Here is a 6,073-nt window from a genome sequence, read left to right as displayed (position 1 = left end):
TTGCCAAGCCAACTGTACATTTGGTTTGACAGTGGACAGTATAAACTATAATGAACAAAAATATAAATGCAACATGCAACAATTTCAACGATTTTACTGAGTTACAGTTCATATAACAAAATCAGTCAATTGAAATAAATTCACTAAGCCCGAATCTATTGATTTCACATGACTGGGCAGGGGAGCAGCCATGGGTGGGCCTGGCAGGCCATAGGCCCACACACTGGGAAGCCAGGCCCAGACAATCAGAATGAATTTTTCCCAAACAAAAAGGCTTCATTACAGACATAAATACACCTAGGTTTTATCAGCTGTCCAGGTGGCTGGTCTCAGACGAAGAAGCTGGATATGGAGGTCCTGGGCTGACATGGTTACACGTGGTCTGCAGTTGAGAGGCTGGTTGGACGTACTGCCAAATTCTCAACAATTCAGTTGGAGAAAGCTTATGGTAGAGAAAATACCATTAAATTAACTGGCAACAGTCTGGTGGACATTCCTGCAGTCAGCATGCCAGTTGCACGCTCCCTCAGAGCTTGAGACATATGTGGCATTGTGTTGTGTGAAAAAACAGCATATTTTAGAGTGGCCTTTTATTGTCCCCAGCACAAGGTGCAGCTGTGTAATGATCATGCTGTTTAATCAGCTTCTTGATATACTACACGTGTCAGGTGGATGGATTATCTTGGCAAAGGAGAAATGCTCAATAACAGGGATGTCATTTTTTTTTTTTGAAATAAGCTTTTCGAGCATATGGAACATTTCTGGGATCTTTTATTTCAGCTCATGAAGCATGGGACCAGCACTTCACATGCTGCGTTTATATTTTTGTTCAGTATATTAACAGTGCATTGGAAAGTTTTCAGACCCCTTGACTTTTTCACACATTTTGTTACGTTACAGCCTTCTTCTGAAATGGATTAAATAAATAAAAATTTCAGCAATCTACACAAAATAACATAATGACAAAACCTTTTTTGTTACTACATGATTCCATATGTATTATTTCATAGTTTTGATGTCTCCACTATTATTCTACAATGAAAATAGTAAAAATGAAGAAAAACTCTTGAATGGGTAAGTGTTCTAAAACTTTTGACCGGTAGTGTATTTCTGTTTTTTATTTATAATAAATTTGCTACAATTTCTAAAAACCTGTTAAACAAATGAAAATATATTTGAGATTCCTCAAATAGCCACCCATTTGCTTTGATGACAGCTTTGCACACTCTTGGCATTCTCTCAAACAGCTTCATGAGGTAGTCACCTGGAATGCATTTCAATTAGCAGATGTGCCTTCTTAAAAGTCAATTTGTGGAATTTCTTTCCTTCTTAATGCGTTTGAGCCAATAATTTATGTTGTGACAAGGTGGGGGGGTGCACAAAAGATAGCCCTATTTGGTAAAAGATCAAGTCCATATTATGGCAAGAACAGCTCAAATAAGCAAAGAGAAAAAACCATCAAGCGCTATGATGAAACTGGCTCTCATGAGGACCGCCACAGGAAAGGAAGACCCAGAGTTACTTCTGCTGCAGAGGATAAGTTCATTAGAATTACCAGTCTCAGAAATTGCAGCCCAAGTAAATGCTTCACAGAGTTCAAGTAACAGACACATCTCAACATTAAATCTTCAGACGACACTGTGTAAATCACACCCTCGTGTTCGAATTGCTGTAAAGAAATCACTACTAAATGACACCAATAAGCAGAAGAGACTTGCTTGGGCCAAGAAACATGAGCAATGGACATTATACTGTTGGAAATTTGTCCTTTGGTCTGGAGTCCAAATTTGAGATTTTTGGTTCCAACCGCTGTGTCTTTGTGAGACGCGGTGAGGGTGTACGGATTATCTCCACATCTGCATTTTCCACTGTAAAGCATGGAGCAGGAGGTGTTATGGTGTGGGGGTGCTTTGCTGGTGACGCTGTTTGTGGCTTAGTGGGACTATCATTTGTTTTTCAACAGGACAATGACTCAACACAACTCCAGGCTGTGTAAGGGCTATTTGACCAAGAAGGAGAGTGATGGAGTGCTGCATCAGATGACCTGTCCTCCAAAATCCCCCGACCTCAACCAAATTGAGATGGTTTGGGATGAGTCAGACCACAGAGTGAAGGAACAGCAGCCAACAAGTGCCCAGCGTATGTGGGAACTCCTTCAAGAATGTTGGAAAAGCATTCCAGGGGAAGCTGGTTGAGAGAATGCCAAGCATGTGCAAAGCTTTCATCAAGGAAAAGGCTGGGTATTTAAAGAATCTCAAATGTAAAATATATTTTGATTTGTTGAACACTTTTTTGGTTACTACAGGATTCCATATGTGTTATTTCATATTTTTGATGTCTTCACTATTATTCTACATTGTTGAAAATAGTAAAAATAAAGAAAAACCCTTGAATGAGCAGGTGTTCTACAACTTTTGACTGGTAGTGTACCTTATTTACAACCCTTTGCTATGAGACTCGAAATTGAGCTCAGGTGCATCCTGTTTCCATTGATCGTCCTTAAGATGCTTCTCCAACTCTTTTGGAGTCCACCTGTGGTAAATTCAATTGATTGGACATGATTTGGAAAGCCACACACCTGTCTATATAAGGTCCCACAGTTGACAGTGCACGTCAGAGCAAAAACCAAGCCATGAGGTCGAAGGAATTTTACTGCTCACCTGGCCGGTCACCAACATGAGGCTCATCCTGACTCTCTCACCAACATGAGGCTCATCCTGACTCTCTCACCAACATGAGGCTCATCCTGACTCTCTCACCCACATGAGGCTCATCCTGACTCACCCATGCACTGCTCCACACAGGTAACACATTCTAATTACTTTCATTCTATCGAAGGCCTTTGGGGACAAAATGTTACAGTGATGTTTCAAATAAAAGTATAATGTTTGTTTGACAATCATTTGGGCACATCTATCACATGTTTTTCACTTTTCTTTGTTTCAACTTTTATTTGTGTGCTTTAATTATTTGATATGTTTTACAGCGGACATGCTGATATGCTACTACTGTGAGGATGACACAGAATCAGACTCAAAATGTACAAACCCAACCTTGCAGAATTGTAGTGCAGGATATACAAACATTACGAACAACGTCAGGGCATGGACTACAAGGTGTTGAAAGCATTCCATAGGGATGCTGGCCCATGTTGACTCCAATGGCTGGATGTCTTTAGGCTGGTGAACCATTCTTGATACACATGGGAAACTGTTGAGCATGAAACCAAGCAACGTTGCAGTTCTTGACAAAAAATGGCGTGCCTGGTACCTACTACCATACCCTGTTCAAAGGCATTTAAATATTTTGTCTTGCCCTATTACCCTCTGAATGGCACACATACACAAACTATGTTTCAATTTTCTCAAGGTGTAAAAATCTTTCTTCCCCTTCATCTACACTGAGTGAAGTGAATTTATCAAGTGACATCAATAAGGGATCATAGCATTCACCTGGTCAGTCCATTGTGGTGGTTAATTTCTTTACTATCAAATGAGGAGAGACAAACTTATCACACAAGTCAGAGTTATACTTAAACTAAATCTTTAATTACTTATTAATAAGGGAGCAGGTCAATACAACGCACACATATAAAGTGAATCGATTGAGTGCTCTACGATAATGATGGCTGGTCGACGATTCACAGTCAGATGACTCGTTGAGAGCCCCGAAACAAAAGTACAAAGGTGTTTTATAGACAAGATACACCCCTTTCAACCTACATGGAATAGTGGAACATGTTCCAGGATACTTCCGATGGCATTGATGAGTACACCACATCAGTCACTGGCTATATCAATAAGTGCATTGTGGACGTCGCCCCCACAGTGACTGTAAGTACATACCTCAACCAGAAGCCATGGATTACATGCAACATTCACACTGAGCTAAAGGGTAGAGCTGCCACTTTCAAGGTGCGGGACTCTAACCCGGAAGCTTACAAGAAATCCTGCTATGCCCTGCGACGAACCATCAAACAGGCAAAGCGTCAATACAGGGCTAAGATTGAATCATACTACACCGGTTCCGATGCTCGTCCCTGATTGAGTCTGCAATACCAACATGTTTCAAGCAGACCAGCATAGTCCTGGTGCCCAAGAACACAAAGGCAACCTGCCTAAATGACTACAGACCCATAGCACTCACGTCCGTAGCCATGAAGTACTTTGAAAGGTTGGTAATGGCTCACATCAATACCATTATCCCATCATTAAGTTTGCAGACGACACAACAGTGGTAGGCCTGATCAACGACGAGACAGCCTATAGGGAGGAGGTCAGAGACCTGGCCGGGTGGTACCAGAATAACAACCTATCCCTCAATGTAACCAAGACAAAGGAGATGCTTGTGGACTACAGGAAAAGGAGGACTGAGCACGCCCATTCTCATCAATGGGGCTGTAGTGGAGCAGGTTGAGAGCTTCAAGTTCCTTGGTGTCCACATCAACAACACACTACATTACATTTACATTTAAGTCATTTAGCAGACGCTCTTATCCAGAGCAACTTACAAAATGGTGCATTCACCTTATGATATCCAGTGGAACAACCACTTTACAATAGTGCATCTAAATATTTTAAGGGGGGGGGGGGGGTTAGAAGGATTACTTTATCCTATCCTAGGTATTCCTTAAAGAGGTGGGGTTTCAGGTGTCTCCGGAAGGTGGTGATTGACTCCGCTGTCCTGGCGTCGTGAGGGAGCTTGTTCCACCATTGGGGTGCCAGAGCAGCGAACAGTTTTGACTGGGCTGAGCGGGAACTGTGCTTCCTCAGAGGTAGGGGGGCCAGCAGGCCAGTGGTGGATGAACGCAGTGCCCTTGTTTGGGTGTAGGGCCTGATCAGAGCCTGAAGGTATGGAGGTGCCGTTCCCTTCACAGCTCCGTAGGCAATCACCATGGTCTTGTAGCGGATGCGAGCTTCAACTGGAAGCCAGTGGAGAGAGCGGAGGAGCGGGGTGACGTGAGAGAACTTGGGAAGGTTGAACACCAGACGGGCTGCGGCGTTCTGGATGAGTTGTAGGGGTTTAATGGCACAGGCAGGGAGCCCAGCCAACAGCGAGTTGCAGTAATCCAGACGGGAGATGACAAGTGCCTGGATTAGGACCTGCGCCGCTTCCTGTGTGAGGCAGGGTCGTACTCTGCGAATGTTGTAGAGCATGAACCTACAGGATCGGGTCACCGCCTTGATGTTAGTGGAGAACGACAGGGTGTTGTCCAGGATCACGCCAAGGTTCTTAGCACTCTGGGAGGAAGACACAAGGGAGTTGTCAACCGTGATGGCGAGATCATGGAACGGGCAGTCCTTCCCCGGGAGGAAGAGCAGCTCCGTCTTGCCGAGGTTCAGCTTGAGCTGGTGATCCGTCATCCACATTGATATGTCTGACAGACATGCAGAGATGCGATTCGCCGCCTGGTTATCAGAAGGGGGAAAGGAGAAGATTAATTGTGTGTCGTCTGCATAGCAATGATAGGAGAGACCATGTGAGGATATGACAGAGCCAAGTGACTTGGTGTATAGCGAGAATAGGAGAGGGCCTAGAACAGAGCCCTGGGGGACACCAGTGGTGAGAGCGCATGGTGCGGAGACAGATTCTCGCCACGCCACCTGGTAGGAGCGACCTGTCAGGTAGGACGCAATCCAAGCGTGGGCCGCGCCGGAGATGCCCAACTCGGAGAGGGTGGAGAGGAGGATCTGATGGTTCACAGTATCAAAGGCAGCAGATAGGTCTAGAAGTATGAGAGCAGAGGAGAGAGAGTTAGCTTTAGCAGTGCGGAGAGCCTCCGTGACACAGAGAAGAGCAGTCTCAGTTGAATGCCCAGTCTTGAAACCTGACTGATTAGGATCAAGAAGGTAATTCTGAGAGAGATAGCAGGAGAGCTGGCCAAGGACGGCACGTTCAAGAGTTTTGGAGAGAAAAGAAAGAAGGGATACTGGTCTGTAGTTGTTGACATCGGAGGGATCGAGTGTAGGTTTTTTCAGAAGGGGTGCAACTCTCGCTCTCTTGAAGACGGAAGGGACGTAGCCAGCGGTCAAGGATGAGTTGATGAGCGAGGTGAGGAAGGGGAGAAGGTCTC

The sequence above is a fragment of the Salmo salar genome, chromosome 10 (assembly GCF_965601325.2).
Source record: "Salmo salar chromosome 10, fSalSal1, whole genome shotgun sequence".
Classification (NCBI taxonomy): domain Eukaryota; kingdom Metazoa; phylum Chordata; class Actinopteri; order Salmoniformes; family Salmonidae; genus Salmo; species Salmo salar.
The sequence above is the reverse complement of the archived record's forward strand: the minus strand, read 5'-3'. Positions refer to the sequence as shown.